This window comes from Bos indicus x Bos taurus, chromosome 2, assembly GCF_003369695.1.
Source record: "Bos indicus x Bos taurus breed Angus x Brahman F1 hybrid chromosome 2, Bos_hybrid_MaternalHap_v2.0, whole genome shotgun sequence".
Taxonomy (NCBI): Eukaryota; Metazoa; Chordata; class Mammalia; order Artiodactyla; family Bovidae; genus Bos; species Bos indicus x Bos taurus.
In genome coordinates this window covers 26,926,408-26,943,595 of record NC_040077.1, presented here as the reverse complement: position 1 = coordinate 26,943,595, position 17,188 = coordinate 26,926,408, and positions in this window count along the sequence as shown.

Sequence of the window (17,188 nt, the reverse complement as noted above, 5' to 3'; positions counted from 1 at the left end):
TTTGAGAATCCCAGGAGTGGGTTGACTTCTGAGGCAATGAAGCTAGAATAATGTTGGGTGTGGCACCAATTAGGACACAGGACAAAGAACTTGACACAAAACCAAAAAGGCAGCACTGCTGTGGGATCATCCTTTTGATTGGGAGAAGAGTCTCAGCAGAATTTTGCTAACTTTGTTTTGGTGAAATTGTTGACAACAGCCAAAGGATGAAAATGCTCAGGAGAAAACTGAGCAGAGCTTCTCACTGGTCCTGTCCTAAGCTTCCCTTTGTGGGGCATGTAGACCTGGAGGAAGACGAAGCCTGGAGTTTTAGAGCAGGAAACAAGATTGTAGACACTTCATCCAACCCCCTCATCCTGTAGATGAGAAGTAAGGACAGGACAGTGACCTGTCCAGGGCCTCTGGGAGGGCTAATGGTGTCTTCCTTTGCTCCTTCAACTCCAGCCCCTCGACTGAGTCAGCCCAGGCAGAGTGAATGCCATGTTAATCATTCCTGTTTTGTTTCAGCAGTAGGAGTGTTTTCTTTATGGTTCATGGTCTGAAGACAATAGGGTTATAGTCCCTGCTGGCCTCCAGTTAAAACATCAACTACTGTTTGAGTGCTTACTATGTGCCAAACACTGTTCATTCCTCTGAGACACAGGAATGAATGAGAATCCTTGTCCTCAGGAATCTTTGTTCTGGTGTGGACAGGAGTTAGACAGTAAACAAAGAAAACATATATGTCAGGTTGTGATAAACCCTATGGAGGAAAACATCAGGAAAGGGATTTGATAAGGAGTGTGTATGTGTGAGCGTGTGTGTGTGAATGTGTGCATATGTATATGTATGTGGCAGGTGGGAGAGGGGGTGGAAAGTGTTGTCATTAGAAATCAGGTGAATGGAAAGATGACATATAAGGAATGACCTGAGATAAGGAAGAAAGTCCAGGAGTATCTGGGAAAACAGTAAACACAAAAGCCCTGGAGCAGGGGAGCATGTGGAGTAGAGTAAGCAGGGGAGCATGTGGAGTAGAGTAAGCAGGGAAGCAGTAGTAGATGGTATCAGTGTGGTGGAAGTAGGGCAGAGCTTCTCAAGCTGCGATGACTAGACCACCAGCAGCAGCATCTGTTAGAAATAGAAAATCTGGGCTCGACTCAGGCCTACTGAATCAGAAATTCTGGGGGTGGTCCCTGGCATACTGAAGCTTGAGAACCCCTATTGTAGAGCCTCAGAAGTCACAGTAGACCAATTTGGACATTTCAAAATCATGCCTCAAAATGCCTCAAGGAAGAATTTGGCCAGTGATTGTTTAAAAACTTGTATTGCAGATCATTATGGGCACTCACTATGGAAGAAACAAAAGAAGCTGCATTACTTTCCTTCCTTACACCATTCAAAACAAATTATTGGGATTCCCTGGTAATCCAGTGATTAAAAATCTGCCTTGCAATGCAAGACACCAGTTTAATCCCTGGTCTGGGAGGACCGCACACACTGCAGGGCAACTAAGCCAGTACACCACAGCTCCTGAGCCTGGGCTCTGGAGCCCATGAGCCACAACTACTGAGCCCACAGGCAGCAAATATGGAAGCTCGAGTGCCTAGAGCCCATGCTCCACAACAAGAGGAGCCACTACGATGAGAAGCCCGTGCACCACAACTAAACGGTAGTCCCCAGTCTTTGCAACTAGAGAAAGTCTGTGCACAGCAATGAAGACTCAGCACAGCCAAAAATAAATAAATACATAATTTAAAAAAATTATTTACGTGACACCATGTTGGGTGTTATGCTGATTTCCAACTTATATGCAGAGTACATCATGACAAACGCTGGGCTGGATGAAGCACAAGCTGGAATCAAGATTGCCAGGAGAAATATCAATAACCTCAGATATGCAGATGACACCACCCTTACGGCAGAAAGTGAAGAAGAACTAAAGAGCCTCTTGATGGAAGTGAAAGAGGAGAGTGAAAAAGTCTGCTTAGAGCTCAACATTCAGAAAATGAAGATCATGGCATCCGGTCCCATCACTTCATGGCAAATAGATGGGGAAACAGTGGAAACAGTGGCTGACTATTTTTCTGGGCTCCAAAATCACTGCAGATGGTGATTGCAATGAAATTAAAAGACGCTTACTCCTTGGAAGGAAAGTTATGACCAACCTAGACAGCATATTAAAAAGCAGAGACATTACTTTGTCAACAAAGGTCCATCTAGTCAAGGCTATAGTTTTTCCAGTAGTCATGTATGGATGTGAGAGTTGGATTATAAAGAAACCTGAGCACCGAAGAATTAATACTTTTGAACTGTGGTGTTGGAGAAGACTCTTGAGAGTACCTTGGACTGCAAGGAGATCCAGCCAGTCCATCCTAAAGGAGATCAGTCCTGGGTGTTCATTGGAAGGACTGATGTTGAAGCTGAAACTCCAATATTTTAGCCACGTCATGCGAAGAGCTGACTCATTTGAAAAGACCCTGATGTTGGGAAAGATTAAAGGCAGGAGAAGAGAATGACAGAGGATGAGATGGCTGGATGGCATCACTGACTTAATGGACTTGAGTTTGGGTAAACTCCGGGAGCTGGTGATGGACAGGGAGGCCTGGTGTGCTATGGTTCATGGAGTCACAAAAAGTCGGACACAACTGAGTGACTGAACCGAACTGAACTGAATGGCAGCTGCTAATGATATGTGGACTCACATGAAGTCCAACAGGTCTCGAGTGAAGGAAAATTGGTGGCAGGGGAAGGTGCTCTGCTCCACAAGTCATTCAGGGCCCTAAGCTGACAAGGTACCACCATCCTCCATGTGTGGATTCCAAGGTCTCCTTGTACATTGGCATCCAGCCAAAACACAAAGGGAAGAGAAAATGTGGAACATTATGTGTGGGCAGTTGCCATGGACAAACCTGGAAGAGGCATCCATCAATTCCACCACACTTCATTGGCCAGGGCTCTCTGTCACATGGCCATACCTACCTGCCAGAGAGACTGGGAGATGAGGTCTAGCTGTGGGCACGGGAGATTTGGTTAAAAGTTAACCAATCTCAATACATAGGCTTTGGCAACACAATGATTTGAGTTCACACACTAGCTGAGTGACTTTGGGCACATTATTTAATCTCTATTAGCCTCAGTTTCTTCATCTGTAGAATGGGAGTGGTAATACCACCTTCATAAGGTGACAAAGCCTGTCTGAACTTCCCTGTGCCATAGATCCTGAACAAATATGCTGGGCTTTGAAAAGAAAGTGTTTTGGATCTAGGGGCAGAGCAGTTTCTCCTCCAGCATAGGTACCACCAAGTTTATCTGACTCCTAGAGATTACACTTTAAGATTAGGAAATTTTTAGTTTAGAGCCTGAGATGTTAATCTCTCTGGCTGGCATGTGGATGTAGACACCAACATCCCCCAAGCCACCAATTAGGCACCCTCCTTAATCACATCCTACACCTAGCTGTGCCATGAAAAATATATGTTTAAAAATTTTTAATGAAGTTTCTCAATCCTATTTTGTCTAGTCAAGGGTTCCCATGATTGATACCCAGATATGGTATTGATAGTCATGGAGTAGAAGCCATTCCCAAGAAGTCAAGATATCCATGGCTATGCGGGGATGATTAGAGATCAGCATGAAAGCATAACACTGTGAACCAGTAACCCATCCATTTTTCCTCTTCCACTTCTTTTATCCTATGACTCACCCCCAGGCAGGCAGTGAGGTAAACTTTGTATCTATCCAAATTAGTATATTCCTAATTTTGTTTTATAGACATATAAAACTGACCAGGAGAAAATACAAGAAAATATAAAAGTGATTATCTGTAAGCTATAAAAATGTGAACATGGGTGAGTTTTAGATTCTGCCTTGTGCTTTTCTGTATCTTCTGAACTGTATACAATAAGAGAAAACTATTCCTATTTGTAATATGCAAGTTATTATATATAAAGAATAAAGTATATGGCAAGAGGCAATGTCTAAAAGGATGTTTAATAAAATGTATACTAAGAATGATGTTTTAAAAATATATCTAGAAAGTCTGGGTGCTCTCCAAATACTAGTTGCAGTTCAGTCTTTACTTCTCTGCCCTAGAGACTCTAGCCTCTGCAGAAAAATGGGGGCCTTCATCTGGACATCACAGGCAAGGGTTCTGTGGATTCTAGGTCTTTGTCTGCATTGCAATCTTGGTTTATCCTTATGTAGACTAGCCCAGTGTGGTGGTGTCTGAAGCTGTTACTCGGTAGTATGACCTAATGGTCTTAAACCTGTAGGTAGCTCCAACCCCCTCCAGACCTCTGATCTGGACCCACTTCTCCCACAAGCTGGCTCTAATCTGAACAATGCTTGGCATGCCCTTTGGCCCCATGGACAGCCTGTCCCAACCATCTGGCACATCTGGCCTTGGCTCCTGGAACTCCTTCAGGCCCTACCTGTTTGATCATTTAGAGTAATATACTTGACACATACAACATTTCAGGATGGCCTTCAAATCATGCTTCCTTTAAGATGATCATGGGAACCAAAAGCAGTGAGTTGAGTAGCCTCAACATATTTTTAGATGTTTTATGCTCCCCCTATAGAATAAACAGTACTAAATAAGACTGTTTAATCATAGTTTAAACAAGTTGTAACTTACAATTATCTGAAAGAAATTCATTGAATTTCACAGATATTTATCCTTTCAGCACTCAGTACTTGGTCAGAATTTCTGTTGCCCTTACTAATGAAGAAAGCTGGCAGAAAAAAATACAGACTTCATTCACGAGCACATCTTTTTTCATGCTTTTGAGTATGGTAGTTCTTGCCTTTCCCCAAAGGCTCATCATTGCACACATAGTTATAAAAATTACAAGGGAAAATCAGCAATTGGAAAAGAGAGAAGAATAGCTAAAATTAACAAAGAAGAAAAAGGGACTTCTCTGGCAGTCTAGTGGTCAAGATTCTGCCTTACAATGCAAGGAGGTACAAGTTTGATCCCTGGTTAGGGAACTAGTAACTCACATGCCAAGAGATGTGGCCGAAAATGTTTTAAAAACAAAACAACAACAAAAAACAAGCATTAAACAAGCAGGTCAATCTCAATAATCATTAAATAAATGAAAACAGAGGGTTTTTTAAAAATAAAGAAGAAAGATATCAGAAAGATTTCTTCTACAGAACAAAAATCTTAAACAAGTGGCTGTGCCTTTGGTGCTGAGTAGTCACTTCAACTGCTAAATGAATGAACTGTTAAATGAATGTGTTTCTCACTGGAGAGGGGCAAGACTGCCTGAAGATTGGGTGAATTGGCTTTTCCTGTCTTGACTTCACATGGGACAGCTCTCTTCTTAAAGTGATCTATCAGTCCTGAAAACCATTCCTTTGCTGGGATCTAAAGGGGGTGAGGTTGGTAAGGTATGGGTAGTGGGTAATCATCAGTCATAGTTCACAGTAATCTATGCCAAGCGGTTATAAATAAGGTGTGAGTGGTTATCTACGACTCCCTAGCTTAAAGCAAGGCAATTCATTCTTCAGGTAGCATACCTTGGCAACAAGGAACCAGTCTTACCAAATCAGTCAATCACGCCTTTGGACAGCAATCCAATAGACTCATATGACCAAGATACAGTTCTCTATATAAGCTTTTCAATCCTGGTGGATGTTGTAAACTAGTATTCTTATCAGTGAAAGAGTGAAGGCAGGAACATTATTTTTATTGCTATGTTGTAAATTACTGTTGAAGGCTCCCCAGTTCCATTCTTACTGACTCTAGGCAATGCCTTATACAACAGGAAACTTAGCTTTGAAACACTTCTCTAAAGCAATGAGCTATCTAGACCTGATTCACCAGTTCATGGCTTCTCGATGACACTTGTCCAGGTACATGTTCAGTTCAGTTCAGTTCAATTCAGTCACTCAGTCATGTCCGACTCTTTGCGACCCCATGAATTGCAGCATGCCAGGCCTCCCTGTCCATCACCAACTCCCGGAGTTCACTCAAACTCATGTCCATCGAGTCGGTGATGCCACCAAGCCATCTCATCCTCTGTAGTCCCCTTCTCCTCCTGCCTCCAATCCCTCCCAGCATCAGAGTCTTTTTCAATGAGTCAACTCTTTGCATCAGGTGGCCAAATTATTGGAGTTTCAGCTTCAGCATCAGTCCTTCCAATGAACACCCAGGACTGATTTCCTTTAGAATGGACTGGTTGGATCTCCTTGCAGTCCAAGGGACTCTCAAGAGTCTTCTCCAACACCACAGTTCAAAAGCATCAATTCTTTGGTACTCAGCTTTCTTCACAGTCCAACTCTCACATCCATACATGACCACTGGAAAAACCATAGCCTTGACAAGACAGACCTTTTTTGGCAAAGCAATGTCTCTGTTTTTGAATATGCTATCTAGGTTGGTCATAACTTTCCTTCCAAGGAGTAAGCGTCTTTTAATTTCATGGCTGCAATCACCATCTGCAGTGATTTTGAAGCCCCCAAAAATAAAGTCTGACACTGTTTCCACTATTTCCCCATCTATTTCCCATGAAGTGATGGGACTGGATGCCATGATCTTCGTTTTCTGAATGTTGAGCTTTAAGCCAACTTTTTCACTCTCCTCTTTCACTTCCATCAAGAGTCTCTTTAGTTCTTCTTCACTTTCTGCCATAAGGCTGGTGTCATCTGTATATCTAAGGTTATTGGTATTTCTCCCGGCATTCTTGATTCCAGCTTGTGCTTCTTCCAGCCCAGCGTTTCTTATGATGTATTCTGCATAGAAGTTAAATAAGCAGGGTGACAATATACAGCCTTGACGTACTCCTTTTCCTATTTGGAAACAGTCTGTTGTTCCACGTCCAGTTCTAACTGTTGCTTCCTGACCTGCATATAGGTTTCTCAAGAGGCAGGTCAGGTGGTCTGGTAGTCCCATCTCTTTCAGAATTTTCCACAGTTTATTGGGATCCACACAGTCAAAGGCTTTGGCATAGTCAATAAAGCAGAAATAGATGTTTTTCCGGAACTCTCTTGCTTTTTCGATGATCCAGCAGATGTTGGCAATTTGGTCTCTGGTTCCTCTGCCTTTTCTAAAACCAGCTTGAACATCTGGAAGTTCACGGTTCACATATTGCTGAAGCCTGGCTTGGAGAATTTTGAGCATTACTTTACTAGCGTGTGAGATGAGTGCAATTGTGCGGTAGTTTGAGCATTCCTTGGCATTGTCTTTCTTTGGGATTGGAATGAAAACTGACCTTTTCCAGTGCTGTGGCCACTGCTGAGTTTTCCACATTTGCTGGCATATTGAGTGCAGCACTTTCACAGCATCATGTTTCAGGATTTGAAATAGCTCCACTGGAATTCCATCACCTCCACTAGCTTTGTTCATAGTGATGCTTTCTAAGGCCCACTTGACTTCACATTCCAGGATGTCTGGTTCTAGGTAAATGATCACACCATCGTGATTATGTTGGTCATGATGATCTTTTTTGTACAGTTCTTCTGTGTATTCTTGCCACCTCTTCTTAATATCTTCTGCTTCTGTTAGGTCCATACCATTTCTCTCCTTTATCGAGCTCATCTTTGCATGAAATGTTCCCTTGGTATCTCTAATTTTCTTGAAGAGATCTCTAGTCTTTCACATTCTGTTGTTTTCCTCTATTTCTTTGCATTGATTGCTGAGGAAGTCTTTCTTATCTCTCCTTGCTATTCTTTGGAACTCTGTCACAATTTTAAACAGCAGTGATTAAGAGTGATTAACTAGGGGCCCCTGGTCATGATCATCAAACCTCAAACTGAGATGCGGCCAAATAGAGAACTTGCAGCCAAGTTCAACTTGTAGCCAACTCTGACGGAGAAGTAGAGTCAGCTGCCATCACTCTAGAGACTGTCTTCTCATCCAACCCAAGGGTTTCAGCAGACCTCTATCCTGAGTTGTAGTCAGGTGTCCTTCTCTTTAAACCACAGCCCATCCCACACTTGCTGATTTGCCACATCCTCATTTCTTTATCCCCTGGACTGGGAAATGGCAACCCACTCCAGTATTCTTACTAGGAGAATCCCATGGACAGAAGAGCCTTGTGGGCTACAGTACATGGGGTCACAAAGAGTCGGACACAACTGAAATGATTGAGCATGAACTTCTTTATCGGGATCCCCATGTGGCTCAGTTGTAAAGATACCACCTGCCAGTGCAGGAGATGTGGGTTCAATCCCTGGGTTGGGAAGGTCCCCTGGAGAAAGAAGTGGCAACCCACTCCAGTATTCTTGCCTGGGAAATCTCATGGACAGAGGAGCCTGGCTGGCTATAGTCCATGGGCTTGCAAAGAGTCAGACGTGACTGAGCGCACACATACTTCTTTATTGGGCGTGGAGGGGTGATTGCTTGCCTTCTCAGGAATTCATTTCAAGATTTCACATGTTCCTTATGGGCATATTCTAAGGACAGTCACTAGTTGTTTCCACCACCACCCCCTCCAGGGACTGCGCTTTAAATCTTTATTTTTAGTATAAATGAATGTGTGTGTGTGTGCCTGCACACATGTATGCCAAGCAGAAACAAAACTCACAAGGTATCATATTCTAAGTTGGAGCTTTTTGCCTCTAAGTCAGAACTTAGGAAATTATGTCTGGTGATCATGAGATGCATGACATGCTTTAAAAAAAATGAAGAGTCACATGCTGGGACAACAGGGTGGAGAGATAAAAAGAGTCTGGGCTTTGATGACATAATTGAACCACTGAACCAACCCTGGAACCAAATACCTCCAGATTTCATGTACTGTGACATCATTGCTCTTATTATTTAAGCCACTACTACCAGGATATTCTTTCACATGCAGCTAGACACAAGCTAACAGATCCTCTTACATTCCTAGATAGCTCCAGAAATTAAACTGCATTATTATTTTTCAAGGAGATATAGGCAAATACACATAGACACAGGTATACCATTTTATATATTCTGAAGATTTGATCAGAGGGAATTCAGAAAATGGCACAAGAAAATAAGAAGAAGGAAAAAAAAAAAAAAAAAACAGGAAGAGACAGCCCAACTAAGTGATTCTGCAATGACTCATCTCAAATCTTCATTCCAACAACTTCTCATGGCCTCTCTGAGTGATCCCCCACCTAAATGATTACTGACTTCCCTCTCCTCCCTCAGACCTATTCCTGACATGTCACTGCCAGCTCAGATACACTGGCAAAGCATTAAGCTCTGCTCTCCTCCACACTTCTGCTTCCTGGATCCCTTTATTCTTATCAGCCTTGTAAACTACCTATACCTAATTCAGTCAACTGTTAAAGGTGACAATTTGTCTATAATCTCACTGAGAAGGCTCTAGTGCTAATAAATGGTGCTATGACTTGCTCAAAGCCTGGATTAGCCATATCTTGGCCTCAGACCTTATGATGAAGCTGGGTTCTCCAACCTCTGCTGAGATTTCTATAACTACTTAGAACCTGAAAAAATCATCAGCAGTGCTCAAACTGGTCGCAGCAAATAGCTCACAGTTAAGGAGACTGTGCCAAATAGTTCAGTGGCTAGTGAGGTATGGCCATGGCTTTATATCAGTGAAATCACAGGCAAGCCTGGCATGATTGGCTACAATGTTTAAGGACTGATCTTTAACATCTGATTATATTTGGTTTATTATTTGAATATTCTTGGGTCATGTGTGATCAGACTGATATTTCAATGAAAAGATAATGTATAGAAATGGCAACCCACTCCAGTATTCTTGCCAGGAAATCCCATGGAGGAGCCTGGTGGGCTACAGCCCACGGGGTAGCAAAGAGTCAGATGTGACTTAGCAACTAACAACAACTAAACAATGATTAAAAACACCTACACCCTTTCCAAGCATGAAACTCCATTTGTCATTTCTGATATCTCTTACAATATCCTAAGTTTCAAAGCATTCATATTTAACTTTTACAATCAGGCTAAAATTCACAGCAATATTAAAGTATATATATATCTTTCTTCATAATTTCCAATGTTGCCTCTCAATTTTCACCTTGAAATCTCTAAGCCCCTGAACTACTTTTAACTCCCAACAGTGAGAACCCGCTTCCTCTTTTCTTCACACTCCACTGGATTCACATTTTTAAATTTCCCCTTGGAAGGGCCTGCAGCTGTGTTTTTTGACACAGTTGTTAGATTTTACCATAACTCCAATGTCTTTTGCCCTCATTTTTGTTTTATTTATATCATCATAACATTTATGAGAAATATGTCTTCATAAACTAATGGCCTTTTGAACTTCTTGAATAATCTAACGAGTTTAAAAGGGGAAAGATGGGGGAAGGGGTAAATTAGGAGTTTGAGATTAGCACACACACTACTGAGTATAGTAGTGTGTAATGTGACCGACAAGGACCTACTATATAGCATAGGGAACTATACTATTTTGTAATTACATTATTTTGTAATAACCTATAAGGGGAAAGACTCTGTAAAAGAATATATATATACATACACACACACACACACACACATATATATGCCTACATATACACATATATGTGTGTGTGTATAAATAGAACTGAATCACTTTGCTATGATTAACCCAACATTGTAAACCAACTTCAATTGTAAATACTTTAATTAAAAAAATGTTTTTTTTTTTTAATCTAATGGGTTTAGCTTCTCTCCTTCTTCATTGGTAATTCCTAGTTCATCTTGAGCATAAAAATTCCGCTCTTGCCCCTGGCTCATCTTGGCATTCAGTTCCTCCATCCCAGAGCAGTCCTCGAACAAACTGGATCATATTCCTGACACATATAAGGGGGCAAAGAACAAGGGAAAAAGAGAGTTTGCTCCCATTGCTAGTATGTAGACAGGTGGTACCCAGGAAACACTTAATGCTGTTACCCCCTGGGAAAAATCACAATAGACTGCTTCTGATCCCAAATCTACTCATTCTTTCATTTATTAATTCAACAAATATTCATTTATCATTGACTATTAGCCCAGTATCATGATAGGCACTATGGATAGAGATGATGAGCAAAATAGACATAGTCTCATGAAGGTTATAATCCAAAGGAGAACCAATAATAAATAAATAATTACACAAGTAACCATAGAAATGATGACAAATTTCATAAAGTCTATTATGGAAATGTTCAAGAGGTTTTTGAGAAGAGGGATTTAACTTAGACTGAAGCTTTGGAGAGGCTGGCCTAAGAAAGGGAGAGAGTGGTGTGGCCTGTGGCTGGATGGGTAGGGGAAGGTTGATCGTGCAGGACCTTGAAAACCATTCATGAGTTCTGATCCAGCAAAGGAATAATGGGATCTAATTTTCATTTTTAAACATTTACTCATTTACTCGGGGGTCAGAGGAGTGGAAACTAAGGGTCCTGTAAGGATCAACCTTATTGGAACTCTGGAAGATAAGCAAAGCTTTACAGCAACCCACTAAACATTTAACCAGAAGGCCACTAAAACATAATAAGAGAATCTGTAACATTTTAACTTAGCTTTACCCCCACCCACACACACACACATGGTATTCTTCAAGATGGCAATTTAAATTCCAAGTATGAATGCATGATATTGGAGAGAGTAGAGAAAACCTTGTTCCCAAGGAATCACACTTGTTTTGACATGTCTGTGAGTTCCCTGGAGAAGCACCACAAGGAGCTTGCCTTTGTTTCACCTGTCTTGCAATGCCCTCAGGGTGAAGGATGTTCCTGAAAAATATTGGCAGCCAAAGGAACAAGCTGCTGCCACCTGGGATGAAAATCAACAGTTGAAGGAAGCAATAAACATGATAAAAGGAAGAAAAGGCTGTGTAGTGAGATTCTGGGGAATAAAGGCTTTGAAAAACTCCTAAGTGTGCCAGGGAATCTAGAAAGCCGAGCACATGCCCAGAGCAACATGAATGCTCGGAAAAGATTTAAAGACTATAAGCTTTCACTTTTTTTTTTTTGGCCTGTCAAGGCATATGGGATCTTAGGTCCCCAACCAAGGATCAAAGCCATGCCCCCCTGCAGTGGAAGCCCAGAGTCCTAATCACGTTAGTCCCAATCACTATAGGCTCTGCATAAGCAGGTAGGCTTCATTAACAATATTGCCATTCCCATCACATGATGCTTTGAATTCCAATTAGTTTATCACAGTTGGCTTTCAAGCTAATAATTCACGTTTTAAAATAAGCAACCATCAAAATGCCAGGTTTACTTCATTGTATTCAAGCGGGACATGAACATTATATTCAGAAAAGCAGAAAGGCTAGCAAATATTTCACAGATTTCAGTCAATGTAATGGTATCACTGTATCTTGCAAACTAAATTAATCCAGATGCATCTAGATGATAAAGATATTTATGTTTAAAAACAATGATTGTTCCAGACATCGCAAACTTGTTGATGGTCAGGTTTGTGTTCCGTATTATTAATATTCGTATTTCCCATAACAGCTGGAAAAGCATTTTGCATAAGAAATACATGAGGCCAGATTGATTTCCTTGATTAATATCAAAAACATTTGAATTGACATTGGGTGCTGTTGCCTAGCAAATACAGGCTCAAGTCCATTATAGGGAAAGCTTTTGATACATTTTGTAAAATAGTAATGAGGTATCTTACTTTTTAACATTATGACAAAGGAGCAGAGAAAATTTGAAATCACATTTAGAATGTAAAAAGCCTACAACAAAACTATACTTTCCAATAGGTGGGCAGTCTGTTCTTAACAAGATATTCATCTCAGGCACAGGTTATAAAACCAGAAGCTAATCTCAGTATGGTCCCATTTTCTGCAATGCTTTAATTCAGTTTTGAACTTTAATTCATGGAAACACTGATAAAAGAGATTGTTATATATCTCAAAGTCAATCTTACTTTTTAATTTGCTTAATTTCCCTTAAAAATTTGCCAAAAAACTTTATATAAATAACAAAATGTGGTTATATCATGTTTTCAACTTTTTATAATGGGGTATTTCAAACATACATAAAAGTAGACAAATTAGTATCCTGAAGGCCCACGTACCCATCACTCACTCCACCATCAACTTACAACTACTGGCCCGGCCACACCCTCATTCACTCCTTCCATGGTATTTTGAAACAACTCCCAGACATCGTATTATTTCATCCATTAAAATTCAGTAATTAACATAAATGATAAGAGCTCCTGTATTGATAACTCTAATACCATATCATATCTGTGAAATTAATAAAAACTATGTACCATAATCAACTATTGATTATTTAAATTTCCAACTGTTCCATAAAAATTGCCATAAATGGATTTATTGTTGTTTTAAAGTATGTTCCTTCAGGATACAAATAAGGCCTGCATACTACAGATGGTTGTATCTTTAAAATCTCCTTTCATCAGTAGATTCCTTCTCCATTGTTTTGTGTGTGATTTTATTTTTATTGAATAAATCAAGTTGTTTGCCCTTAGGAGTCCATCACTGGTTTATTGATTATAGCCCCCAGGATATAGTTTGACTGTTTCCTCTTTTCTCTATATTGCCTATAAATTGGTAATTGGATGTAAAGGCTCTATGAGAATCAGGGTTTTTTGGTTTTTTTTTTCCTTTGGTTTTGATGTTTGGTTTTGCGGAGGGGAGTAGATGTATTATTGTAGGAAGGGGGAGGCCTCCCTTCAGGGCCCCAGGAGTGGGCTCTTGTCTAACACTCAGAAAAGAATTGTCCAAGGAGACACATGCTGACAAAGCAAGAGATTTTACCGGGAAAGGGCACCCGGGTGGAGAGCAGTAGGGTAAGGGAACCCAGGAGAACTGCTCTGCCACGTGGCTCACAGTCTCGGGTTTTATGGTGATGGGATTAGTTTCCGGGTGGTCTTTGGCCAATCATTCTAATTCAGAGTCTTTCCTGGTGGGACACGCATCACTCAGCCAAGATGGTTGCCAGCGAGAGGGATTCTGGGAAGTGGACGGACATGCGGTGTCTCCTTTTGACCTTTCCCAAACTCTTCCGGTTGGTGGTGGCTTATTAGTTCTGTATTCCTTACCAGGATCTCCTGTCATAAAACAACTCATGCAAATGGTTACTAAAGGGCCTGGCCAGGGTGGGCAGTTTCAGTCAGTGTGCGTCCCCTAACAGTATGACAGGACTTTATTTTAGTTAGCATTGTGTTGAGTCAAATCATTTTCAGTCCAGTCTTTTAAAAATATCTTTCCCTGGAGGTCCAGTCGTCAGGACTCTGAGCTTTCACTGCGAAGGGCCTGTGTTCAGTCCCTGGTTAGAGAATTCCCACAAGTCATGCAACATAACAACAACAAAAAAATCTTTTCCTTTCTCTCTTGCTTTATCCCATTGTTGATTCACCTACACCGTCCATCTACAAGTGACCAATATTAACAACTCAGGGCATATCCCTCCATATTTTCTCCCTGTTCACTTAAATATCTTTATGCACATGCATATAGAGATTCCTGTCTGCCTTACAAAAAGGAGGTCATGGAAAACCTTCCATGCCAAATGGCAGAGCCATAATTTGTTATATTTCATGGCTTCAAAATAACATTCCATGTACATATCTACCACAATTTACTTAGCCATCCCACTCTTACTAGCCACCACTTTGTTCCTGGATCTTGTTGCCACATCGTGTTCATAAGTTCATACTGGCTTTGTTTTTGTAGAATGGATTCCCAGGAGTGGGACTGCTGGCTCAAAAAGGAATTCGTATTTTTTACTTTAATAAATGTTTCCAGACAGCTTTCAAAAAAGGCTGTAGTGGCGCACATGTCCACCAGCAAGGGATGAACTCACCCTTTCTCTGACAATCTAAAACAGTCTCAAGGAATGAAAAATAGTCACAGATGAGGGTCACATGTTGGGAGCCAGCAAGGGGCATTTAAGGAGAAGAAGACGCTCTATGAGCTTCCTTAAACCACAATTAACAAATGAATGATGAGTGATTCCTCAATAGGAAAGGCCCTACTCAGTCATCCTTGCACCTCATGAGCCTAACACAGGCTGGCACAGAACAAACATTCCAGAAGACCTTAAAACAGGGTTCGAGTCCAGTTATCTCTAACTGCTGAAGGTTGTCTTTAACTCTTCTCCATTTCCTGGTTCCTAGTGAGTTCTTTCCTACTGGATGGTACTTGCCTATTACACAATAGGATTTATGAAGCATCTGCTCTTGATTTCATTTGATTCTTTATCATCTCAGTTAAGATTCTGGGAAAAGGAAGTTGTCTTGGATAGGAAGAAACCAGTAAACTTAGTAAGAGGATCATTCTTAAGCCAGGGAATAAAAACAGTGTAATGCTCTACGTGTGTCAGTCACACCAGAAGGAGTAACCACTTCCTACCCTCTGTGAGAGTCACATTTTTCTTACTAAACCCCCACGCTATTTCTCACAAGTCTCTCTGTTGCTGGGAATCCCCAGTTCTTCTGTTCCTTTCCCTCCATTCTCACCCATCTTCTCTTGCTCTTGAAGGATAATACTCACCAATAAAATACACTTCACCCCACCTTTCAAACTAAGACCTCTTGTTTCAGCTGAAATGATGTGTTCTGCAAATAAGAATCTTTTTTCAAAGAATCTATCAACTGTACCCATGACTCATTATTATTATTATTATATTATTATTATTATACCTAAGGATCTTACAGTGTAGAGAAACAAATGATTACCCCAGCTTCATCTTACTGTTGGGACAGTCAGGAAATGCCAGATAAAAAACAGAGTTCCTGGTTTTGACCAAGCCTAGCTATGCTTTTATGAACAACATTTGGAATTACGCTCCTCCTTTGTCAGAACCATTGTTGGTATAGTAAGGGGAACCTATACAGTGGAACTAGGAAAGCTGTTGACAAAGGGAGGAGGTAGAAATTTCAAAGTGTACTTTTTTTTACTAGGAAGCCATAAATTCAACTCATAGTTATTCAGAGAAACACACTGTGCTAGAGTGACCTTAGAGAGAGGACTATATTATTATGCAGGAAGAAGTTGGTCAACATGCAAACTCCATGAACAGCCTTGACCCTCTGACAACTCTTACAAGAGTGACACCAGCCATACTCCAGGAATTTGTTCTGCTACAGCCGCTGGGATTTGTTTTGCTGAAATCAGTCCTTTTCTCCATTTGACTCCCATTTCAGGATTACCTGTGGCTTGGACCACCCCGGCACAGTGCAGGGACAGTGAGCCTGATGGATGTCACTTGAGACAGCCTCAGGTCTGGATATTCTCCTTGTGTTTTGGTGTCTGGAGAAGAGTAGAGAAGGCATCCTTGGGCAGAAAGCAGAGGGAAATATGGGGGACATACACATTTAGAAGAAAAAGGAGAGTCATATGTTTAGTGTTTTTTCTATGGCAGTATCTAGCTTTCAGTTCAGTTCAGTCGCTCAGTCGTGTCCGACTCTTTGTGACCCCATGAATCACAGCACGCCAGGCCTCCCTGTCCATCACCAACTCCCGGAGTTCACTCAAACTCATGTCCATCGGGTCAGTGATGCCATCCAGCCATCTTATCCTCTGCCGTCCCTTTGTCCTCCTGCCCCCAATCCCTCCCAGCATCAGGGTCTTTTCCAATGAGTCAACTCTTACCCCCATATGATTACATCCCAATTATCAACATTGACATTTACACTTGAATGAAGTTCACAGTGCAATCTTCTGTTTTAAAAGGGAATTGGAAAGAAAATAGAATGGCAATTTGATTCTGGATTTTTTTATATCACCTTTGATGACCAGAAATCTAACATAAGGAGATTTCTGAACAAAGAAACACCTTCATAGCCTTATTAAGGAATGAGAATGAAAGAAAGTTTAGCGCTTAAGTGAACTTGATGCAGACATGTTGCCAGTCCAGATAACGCACTGCTAATAAGTGATTCCTTTAACTGAAGACCTAAATAGGATCATTTGACAAAGGAAGCAAGTGTTCCAACCCTGGTGCCAGTGCTACAGAAGCCGAACTCCTAAATTGGGTCCACTGGAATTGGGGAAACCAGACACATGTCCAGAATTCTGCTTCATAACGTGCAAATCAGTCAAAACATCTGATTGTTTTAAAAGTCTATTTGGGAAGTTTTTAAAATGGGGCAGCACTAAACAAGATGACTGAGTCAGTAAAACCTACTATTGTTATAGTGTTTTCTTGGTCCTTCTTGAGTCTCTACCTCATTACCACCCAAGTGCCTATGGCTGTCTCCACCTCTCAGTAACAGTAACTTGCTTGCATCAAGGGTCAGATGTTAACTGGTTGTATCTTTCTTCATGTGGAGGTAAGTCAATGTACTATC